This window comes from Notamacropus eugenii, chromosome X (genome assembly GCF_028372415.1).
Source record: "Notamacropus eugenii isolate mMacEug1 chromosome X, mMacEug1.pri_v2, whole genome shotgun sequence".
Taxonomy (NCBI): domain Eukaryota; kingdom Metazoa; phylum Chordata; class Mammalia; order Diprotodontia; family Macropodidae; genus Notamacropus; species Notamacropus eugenii.
This window is the reverse complement of record NC_092879.1, coordinates 48,219,381-48,230,208: the sequence shown is the minus strand read 5'-3', so window position 1 is coordinate 48,230,208 and position 10,828 is coordinate 48,219,381. Positions and strand designations below refer to the sequence as shown.

Genomic DNA, 10,828 nt, shown 5'->3' with positions numbered 1-10,828 from the left:
CAAGATGACAGAGTAAAAGCAGGGACTTTCTACATCTCTCCCCCCAAACCCAGATAAATACCTGTAAAAAATTACTCTGGAAAAATTCTGGAACTGCAGAATCCAGAGAATGACAGAGTGGAGTAAATCTCCAGCCCAAGACAGTCTGGAAATTCTATGGGAAACATCTATCATACTTTGCTGAGAGCAGAGAGCAGTCCAGCATGAGCCTCACCAGCACAAATGGGACCTGAGCAGGCCTTGATGGGGCCTGACTATCTAAATCCCTGTGGAGGTTTCCAGACTTCACAAGCCCAAAACAATGAGGACACATTGGAAGGTCAGTGGAAAAAACCTGTTGGATCTATGTGAGAGAGTAGAGTGGTCCAACCCCAGCCCCAGGGTGACAGAGGGGATGGAGGAGCCTATGGCAGCCACAGCAGCAACAAGGGCAGTGGCAGTGGCTATTTCTGGAGCTCTAGGCCCACAGATTGTGGGGGAATCAAGCAGCTAACAGGACACCCCTTCACCCCCACTGGAAGCAGAGAACTACCTTGACAAAAGTGCAAAAGTCAAGTAAATGGCTGGGGAAATGAGTAAAAACCAGAAAAAGAATCAGACTACAGAATCTTAATTTGGTGACAAGAAAGACCAAAATATACAAGTAGAAGAAGACAACAAAGTCAAAGCTCCTACATCCAAAGACTCCAAAAAAAAATATGAATTGGTTTCAGGCCATGGAAGAGCTCAAAAAGGATTTTTAAAATCAAGGAAGAGAAGGTAGGGCAAAAATTGGGAAGAGAAATGAGAGTGATGCAAGAAAATCATGAAAACTGAGTAACAGCTTGATAAAGGGGACCCAAAAAGGGCTGAAGAAAATAACACCTTAAAAAACAGACTAACCCAAATGACAAAAGAGATCCAAAAAGCCAATGAGGAGAAGAATGCCTTAAAAAGCAGAATTGGCCAGATGGAAAAGGAGGTCCAAAACCTCACTGAAGAAAATAATTCCTTTCAGATTAGAATGGAGCAGATGGAAGTGAATGGCTTTATGAAAAATCAAGAAATTGCAAAACAAAACCAGAGGAATGAAAAAACAGCACACAATGTGAGATGTCTCATTGGAAAAACAACTGATCTGGAAAATGGATCCAGGAAAGACAATTTAAAAATTATTGGACTACCTGAAAACCATGATCAAAACAAAAGCCTAGACATCATCTTTCAAGAAATTTCAAGGAAAACTGAACTGATATTCTAGAACCAGAGGGTAAAATAGATGTTGAAAGAATCCATTGATTGCCTCTTGAAAGAGATCCCAAAAGGAAGACTCCTAGGAATATTGTAGCCAAATTCCAGAGCTCCCAGGTCAAGGAGAAAACATTTCAAGCAGCCAGAAAGAAAAAATTCCGGTATTGTGGAAACAGAATCAGGATGACCCAAGATCTAGCAGCTTCTACATTAAGGGATCAGACAGCTTGAAATAAGAAATCTAGAGGTCAGAGGAACTAGGGTTATAACCCAGAATCACCTACCCAGCAAAACTGAATATGATACTTAAGGGGAGGAAATGGTGATTCAATGAAATAGAGGACTTTCAAGTATTCTTGATGAAGACCAGAGCTGAATAGAAAATTTGACTTTCAAACCCAAGAATCAAGGGAAGCATGAAAAGGAGAACAGGAAAGAGAAATTATAAAGGACTTACTAAAGTTGCACTATTTACATTCCTACATGGAAAGATCATATTTGTAACTCTTGAGACTTTTCTCAGTATTAGAGTAGTTGGAGGGATTATATGCATATAGACAGAAGGCACAGGGTGAGTTGAATATGAAGGAATGATATCTAAAAAAAATAAAATTAAGGAGTGAGAGAGGAATATATTGGGAGGATAAAGGGATAAATGGAATGGGGTAAATTATCTCACGTAAATGAGGCAAGAAAAGCTTTTTCAATGTAGGGGAAGAGGAGACAGGTGAGAGGGAAAGAGTGAACTGTACTTTTGTCGTATTTGGCTTAAGGAGGGAATAACATGCGCACTCAATTTGATATGAAAATCTATTTTACACTAAGGAATGTAGAGGTGAAGGGGATAAGTGGGGGGTGGAGAGATTATAGAAGGGAGGGCAAATGGGAGGAGGGGGTAATTAGAAGTAAATGCTTTTGAGGATGAACAGAGTCAAATGAGAAAACAGCATAAATTGGGGCAGGATAGCATGCAGGGAAATATAGTTAGTCTTTCACATTATGTCTGTTATGGAAGTGTTTTGCATGACTACTCTTGTATAATGTATATCGAATTGCTTGCCTTCTCAGTGTGGATGGGGGGAGAGGGAGGGAGAGAAGTTGGAACTCAAAGTTTTAAAAGTGACTGTTGAAAATTGTTTTTATATGCAACTGGGAAATAAGATGTACAGGCAATGGAGAAAAAAAGAAATGCTTGTAGTTTGATTGGAAAGAGAGTGCTAGTCTTTGCCTAGATATTACAAGTTATTTGGATTTTAATCCAGTAGAAAATTTTACATGCAATATACGAACACCTGGAACCATGTTAGACCTTGAATAAATACAGCCTTACAGATATTTTAACATTTTTAAAAAGAACCATAATTTCACCATTGTGACCACCCCTCCTACCAACGTAGATAACAGTCTCTCCAAAAAAAAGAAAGCAAGAAATTTATCTCACTTATAATTTATCAACATTAAACCAACTGATTGTTTCCATATTGAGGTCTTTAACACCCCTCCAGCTTTCCTTTCCACCAAAAGAAAAACTGGGGAAAGGGGCAGAAGGTAGAATTTCAATTGGAAACAAAGTTGTTAGCCTAAACTCTTTTCAATAGATCTCTAAGTGCCATGGTAGTGCTAGTCACAAAATTCATATATGTTGTGGGTGAGACCACTTGTGCTTCACTGAACAAGTGACTCCTTTGTCATTGCAGTAAGAACTACCAGTTGATTGGACCTTTGGGCCATGACAACACATTAAATTGAAATTTTTATGTAAAAGTCTACTCTGAGGTCAAGGTTGTGAATTTACAGATCAGAGAATTTCAGAATTGAAAGAGATATCCAGGAGCAGTTCTTCTAACCTATTGTACCTATCAGAGGGTCAGCTAACCTGGTCCTAAAGATTTCCAGTTAGGAAAACCCCACTATAACCTAAGGCAATGTAGGCTATTTCTGTTCTAATCTGTAGGCAGGTTTGTTACTGTTATTGTGTCAAGTCTGAATTTGCCTTTTAGCCACTTATCCCCTAGTTTTGCCCCCTGGAACATCATGAAGGACAGCACTTCTACATGAGAGTCCTTCAGATATTTGAAAGCAGCTTTTATCTCCTTCTCCCACACTTTCTTTCTTCCAGTCTCATCATCTACTAATGTCAGCCTTTAACTGATATTTATAGGGCATATTTGTAAGACTCTTCCCTTTCTGGTTGTCCTATTTATGGGGTGCTCTCCACCTCAGTGTCTCTATAAAAAGGTAGCACCAAAAACTAAACATAGCACCCCAATGTGTTCTAGCCAGGGCAAAATAGAAAGAGGCATTCTCTCTTCCTGTGCAAACTAAGACCTCATTAGTTTTTCTTATTGTCATATCTCACAGTGAATTCAGAGTCATCCAAACTGCCAGATTTTTTGTAATCAAGTGAACTGCTGTCTATTCATACTTCCCGTCATCTTGTGCTTAAGAAATTAGTTTTTTTGTAACTAGGAAATTAATTACATTTATCCCCCACAAAATTCCATCTTGGATTCAGCCAGTCATTCTAGCCCATTGAGATCTTTATGGATCCTGATTCTTTTATCTATTGTGTTAGGTATACCTCCCAGCTTTAGTCATCTGCAAATCTGATCACTGGGACAATTTTTTTCCCTAAATGTATTACTTTGCATTTTCTCACATTGAAATTCACCTACTACTTTTCCACCCACTCATTCAGTCTCATGAAATTTTCCTGCAGTTTATCCTCATCTGTTTGGCATTTCACTACTTGGAAGAGCTTACTGTCATCTACAAACTTGGAACTTTTACTATGCACTCTGTCTTCCAACTCATTTATTTAAAAAAAGTTAAATGAGATTAATCCTAACACAGATCCCTGGGGAACCCCATTATTTACACTCATCCATTTAGAGAAGTGAATATTTTACCCTAATCTTTGTTTCCCAACTCTAAGTTAACTGTCCATGCCAAAAGATACCCAGAATGACTTCTTTTTAATAACCTTGATATGGAAGCTTTATAAAGACTTTTTAAAAAATCTAAATAGATTATATCTACTGCTTTCCCTTTATCTCTGTATATATTTACCCTTCCAAGAATTATACCAGATAGGCATTATTATTCTTCCTTGAAGAAACTATATTACATTTCTCCCAGTAGTTTATATTTGCATAAGTATTTCCTTTATCATAATTGAAGCCACGTGTCTCAAATAATGATAGCTTGGGTCCTCTGTTTCATTAGTGAGCTGGCTCTTGGTGAGCAACATAAGCTTCACACTAATGTACTATTGGTTAAAGTATGAGCTGGTCCAACTGTTCTGTAAATTAATTTGGAATTATACCCAGAAAGTGACTAAGCTGTATATGCCCTTTGTCCCAACAATAAATTCCACTATCAGACATATATCCTAAAGAAGTCAAAGAGAGAGGGAAAACTCCCATACATAAATAAATGCTTATAGTATAGCCCTTGTATGCTATCAAAGAAATGGAAACTAAGAGGATGCTCATCCATTGGAAAGTGGCTGAGTTAGTCATGGTATATCAATGAAGTGGCATATCAGTGTGCTATAAGAAATGATAAACTTGGAAAGACTTGTATGAACTGATACAGAGTGAAATAAGTATGGTCAGAACAGTCTAAATTTTGATATCAAGAAAAGTAACATTGAAAGAGTCTGGTCATTGCACTGATCATCTGTGACCTCATAAGTCTGCCAGTGTAGGATGCCTCCTGCCCTTCAGCAGAGTCAAGCCTAATGCTTGCCTTATGGATTAGAGGGGCAACAGGAGACTCATGTTGTCAGACCTGGAAAATGTTCATTTATTTTTGGCTTGAGTGTGTTTCTGTGATACAAAGAAAACTTCTATTTTGAGAGAGAAGAGGATTTGTTAGGAAATAATAGTGATATATAATAAAAATCATGGTACTAATCTCAAAATTATTGAATGTCTGTGTGAGCTGCAAGCTTCATTTCTAAGTAGCTGCTTTTCCTTCAATTCAGAAAACATTTATTCAAGGCATTGTATGTGAAAGACATTTTACTGGGCCCAGGGGTCAAAGCCATGAAGTTTTTCCATTTCGCTGACACCTTTTTGCTTCCTGCTTTTGGCAGACATGTAATGCTGCACACTGGTGTGGGCTTACATTCCATGTTAACTGACCTGCTAAACATTGATTCTATTTGAAACATGATTGGTACTTCAAGATTGTTCTTGGCATCTAGCTTGAGACCATTCATCATCTTAGTCTGTAGTTATCCTTTCCACTTAGATCAGAAAGCAACAGCACAGTTTATTAAACCTATGATAATGGTGATTTTATCCAACTTTCTGTGCCTCTGACTCAGTAATTTGTATATCACTCTAAAAATGCTTTATTTCATAGAATTATGCATCACAATTGAAAGAGTCTTTGGAAATCATGTAGTTAAACCCTTTCAGAAACAATGTGGTATGGTGTTGGACTGAAAGTAACACTTGGGTTTGTGTCCTTGCTTATACACTGACTAATTGAGTGACTAGACAACTCACTCAGTCTTTCTTTGCCTCATTTTCTTCATTTGTAAAATGGACATGATAATAGCTTCTAACTTCATGGCTCTTAAAAAAGATCATACAAGACAATATTTATCAAGTATTTTTAAAACCTTAAGATGCTATTGAAAGGGGAGCTATTATTATTTCACAAGTGCAGTTGTGGCCCACAAAGAAGGGATTTGGCCAAAGTCCCAATGCCAGTTAGAGGCAGGACCTAACTTGAATTCATATCTCCAGAGTCCCCATCTACTGTTCCTTCTGTTACACAGTATTTTTCTCAGGATTCTTTTTTTCAAGCAGTTTTTAAGTGACCACTGCAAGATAATTAGTGATCTGAAAATTATTACATGTTTCAGGACATTTCCATTAACTGAATCAGTAAACGATTATCATTCAACCTGAAAAACATTTGGAGTAAATGTTATTTAATGTACTCTAATTCTAAGATTATCAGATTGTGATAAGATTATTCTTTATTTCTAACATCTTTTCATTGCTGTGCTGAACTTGCCAAAATTATCAGTTAGAGGAGAAATGGTATTAAAAATGAATAAAATTTACCAGTTTTATACAATATTCCTTTATTTCACAACCCTACAAGGCTCCATTCAAATTGGACTATTCATCATTCCCTGCATGTATCCTGTGATCTACCAGTTTTGTATTATTTGCTTTTATTGTACCTTTAACTTAGGAAATCTTCCTCCATTTGCTACTTTATGAAAACCTAGTTATCCTTCATGGCCAAGTTCCAAGACTCCTTTGTGAAACTTTCCCTCTGTCATCTGCGGAAAGCCATCTCTTTCTCTCATCTAACTCTCACACATTTTTGTAGCTCCTTTAAGCACTTACTTCATTCTAATTTGGATTCTCATCTCATTTCTTACCAGGTTGTCTTGCTTCTTAAGCACAAAAACTATGTCTCTCTCTACACAATAACTAACAAAGGTGGAATTGCTTAATTAAATGGTATTCCCAACCACTTTCTTTTCAAAACCAATTACGGTAACATGTGAGGCTGTTAAGTCATTAGGACTAAACGTGTGGTATGCCATAACATTTATGTTTAGGACATCATCCTTGACTTGCTGTACCATGGATTCTTGGGTTGGTATCCCTTTATGTGTATGTCTGCGTGTTGAACTCATTGTCTCCCTGAAGCCAGAAACAACATCTTATTCATGTTTGTACACTTCATGATGCCTAGTAAAATATTGGACACATAATATAAGCTCAATAACTGTACATTGATTGATATTTCAAAATGATATGGCAACAGGGGGTATCAGAATGTTATCTGGCCCAGTCTGCCACCGAGATCTGGAAAGAGGTTAGTGATTTGATAAGGTTGCCTTCAATAAGGTGAGAATGTGTCAAGTCTCCTGGATATGTTATTACAGATTTCTTTCTTCAAATTTTCTTTCAATCTAACACCCTCCTATTTAGAAGGTTCTTTCTTGTGTTCAAATAAAACTGTATCCACTCTTTGTTAATCTCATTTCCCTTCTCCATGAACAGAATAATTGGTTAGAATATTTTTCATTAAAATCATTTATTCACCTATTCTAGGTAAATTTTTCTACTTCCTCAAGTTCTTCAATGTAGAACTTATTTCATATCTCTTTTATCATAGTCGCAACACTTTGCACATAAATTATTAGTTGCTGAATAAATGAATGTATGTTGCTATTCTCTGGATTTTATCCAGGCTCAGCACATCTCCTTCAAAGTGCAGAAATAAAAGAATTACTTATTGGTCCTCCTAGCAACACCCTAAATAATAGCATTTAAAACTGGAAGGGACCTCAGAACATTTATTACAGTGCACTCATTTTACAGAGAAGGAAACTGAGGCTGAGAGAAAAAAGGATTTGGCCAGGATCATTCAGCCAGTCAATGAGAGCCATTCTCTAAGTTCGCTATACATTGTACCTTATCTTAATACATTCAACTCTATTGATTGCCAATCAATAAACATTTGTTGAGGTCCTGTTCTGTGCCAGGCACTGAGCTAAGTGCTAGGGATACAAAGAAATCCGAAAGACAGTGTCTATTCTCTCAAGGAGCTCATGTTATAATGGGGGAGATAATGTGCAAACAACTGTATACAAACACTCTATATACAGGATAAATTTGAGGTCATCCATAGAGGGAAGGCACCAGAATTAAGGAGGATGGGAAAAGTCTTCCTGTAGTTGAAACTTTGGAATCTGGGGGAGTGCAGAGGCAGAGATGAGGAGAGAGTACATTCTAGGTATGTGGTGCAGCCAGTGAAAATTTCAGGAATTGGAAGAAATATCTTGTTCTAGGGACAGCAATGAACTTGCCACTGAACTTAGAGTACATAAAGGGAAGTAAGATGTAAGAAGACTGGAATGGTATGTGAAGGTAGAGTTTATGAAGGGTTCTGAATGCCAGAGGATTTTATCTTGGATCCTGGTGGTTATAGGGCAGAAATGGAGTTTATTTACTAGGAGGGTGACACGGTCAAATTTGCATTTTAGTATGATCACTTTGGTAGCTGAATAGAGAATGAACTGTAGTATGAAGAGATATGTGGCAGGGAAACAAACTATCCCACTGTTAGTCTAGGCAAGAGGTGATGAGGCATCATGGTGCACCAGAGTAGTGGTGGTATCAGAGGAAAGAAGACAGTATATATGAGAAATGTTGCAAAGGTAGAGTCAGGAATAATTATTAGGGATATAGGAGGGATGGTGGTGAGAGTTAGTAGCCAAGGATGTGAGTTTGGGTGAGTACAAGGGTGATGGTACTCATCAGTAGTATAGAAGTTAGAAGAGGGGAGGCTTTGGGGGGAAAGATAATTCAGTTTTGGACATGTTGAGTTTAAGATTATTTATGAAATATTCATTTCAAGATGTCCAACAGGTAGTTGGAGTTGTGAGACTGAGGGTCAGGACATAGTTTAGGACTTGATAAGTACATTTGAAAATCATTGACATAGGGATGACAGTTGAATTCCTGGGAGCTGATGAGATTACCAAATGAAAAAGTATAGAGGGAGAAGAGAAGAGGGCCTAGGCAACAGCCCTATGAGACACAAAAGGTTAAGTGGATATGACTTGGATGAAGATCCAGCAAAGGAGAATGAGAAGAGCAGGCATAGAAGAACTAGAAGAAGTGGTGTCCTGAAAACACTGCTTGAGAAGAGAATATATCAGGGAAAAAAAGGGTGATTGACAGTGTCAGAAACTGAAGACAGGTTAAAAAAAGATGAAAATTGACAAAAGGTCATTAGGTTTTGTGATTAAGAGATCATTAATAACTTTGGAGAAAGCAAATCTTTGGCTAAATGATGAAATTTCAAGCCAGGTTGTAGAGAGTTAAGAAGAAAGTAAGTGGAGGCAACTGTTATAGACAGCCTTCTTAAGAAGTTTAGTCACCAAGGGTAGGAGGGATATGAGATAACAGCTAACAGGGATGAATGGATCCAGAAAGGGTTTTTTTGAGGATGGAGGAGACATGGATATGTTCATTGGAAGTAGGGAAGCAAATAGTAGATAGGGAGAAATTGAAGATCAGTGGAAAGTGGAGATGAAAGAGGAAGCAATCTGCTAGGGAAGATGGAACAAGTGGGAACCCTTGTTTATGTAGAGGTACTTGCCTTGGCAAGAGGGGCTACCTTAATATGTGAAACAGGAGTGAAGGAGAAAGTAGTGTTAGAAGGAATCTAGGTGATATGAGATGAGAAGGGGAGTAAAAGTTCTTGTTAAATAGCCTCAATTTTTTTTCAATAAAATAGGAGGCAAAATTCTCAGCTAAGAGAGTGGAGGGCAGGGGTCCTATGAGAAGTTTGAGCAAAGACAGAAAGGTTTGGAAAAGCCACTGATGAGTGGGATAGTAAGCTGAGTAGGCTGGTATAAACAGATTGCCTTGATGCAGCGAGAGATGAGATGTTGTTATATAGTTATATATATTATATAGCATATATATGTTTTATATATATATAGCATATATATGTTATATTGCATAAATTTGTCATGTATCTGATCAGCTTGGTTTCATGATTTTCTCAGCTTTCTTCTGCCTCATGTGTACTAAGGCAGCAGATGGTAAAAGGTATCTAAGATTGAGGTTTAGGAGGCCAAAACTGGGGGGATAAGAGACTCAAAAGAAGAGGACAGTGTAGAGTTCACCACGATGGGGAAAGGAGGAATGTATGACTAGTACAGAGGTCTTGGCCTGGGGTGGGGGGAGGAAGCTAGTGTTGAGGGTTTGGAAGTCATGATATGGACAAAGAAAAGGGCAACACAGAAAGAGAGGTGAGGTGAGGATGGACTGCAATGGGAAAAGGGAATAGAAGTGGCATGTTTGTGGGTGATGGTACTATCAAGGATATGACTACCTTTGTACATGGCTGAAGTGGGGTGACAAGATAAGTCATATGAAATAAGAATGTATGTGAAAGTGCCCTACTATGAGGGCAGGAGTTGAGGTACAAAGACTGTGAGCCAGCCACTGAACTTATTTTAAAAAATAGTGATCATATTGTGACCATGGTGATCATGGCTTTTCCAACAGCATCAAACAATAAAATTTCAGTTCTTTTCCATTCATTCTGTTTCTGAATCAGGAACTTAGGATGTTTAGCTTGGAGGAGATAAGACATGAGTGAGGGATGGAGGGAATGTGATAACTCTCTTCAGGTATTTCAAAGCCTCTTTAGCAGATGAGGGATTAAACTTATTTGGCTTGGCCCCAGAGGGCAAAACTTGGAATGAATGAAATGGAAGCTGCACAGAAGTGAATTCAGGCTTGGGGGAAATATAAACTTGCTAACACTTAGAGCTCTCCAAAAGCAGGCTCCTCCTCAATTTGAGGGGAGGCTGGGTATTAGAAATCCCAACATATCCCTAGGGTGTTATATGTTCTTATCCCATTTTACAAAGTCAGACACAAGTCACCTTTTTCAAACTTTTCCAGGGAGACAACAGCAATAATAGGGAGATATCATAAGAGCCTCTAGAGCTGTTGCACCTGGTCCGTGTTCAAGATAGGCATTCAGCTTGTTGTAAATGGCACATGGACAAAACACCAACTACTTGGATTTTTTT

General features: G+C 38.1%; 1 pseudogene; it reads left to right on the top strand.

Moving 5' to 3' along the window:
• The first annotated feature begins 222 nt into the window (after positions 1–222).
• The window catches only part of LOC140516318 (basigin-like), a 37,259-nt pseudogene continuing 26,653 nt past the window's right edge, over positions 223–10,828 (top strand).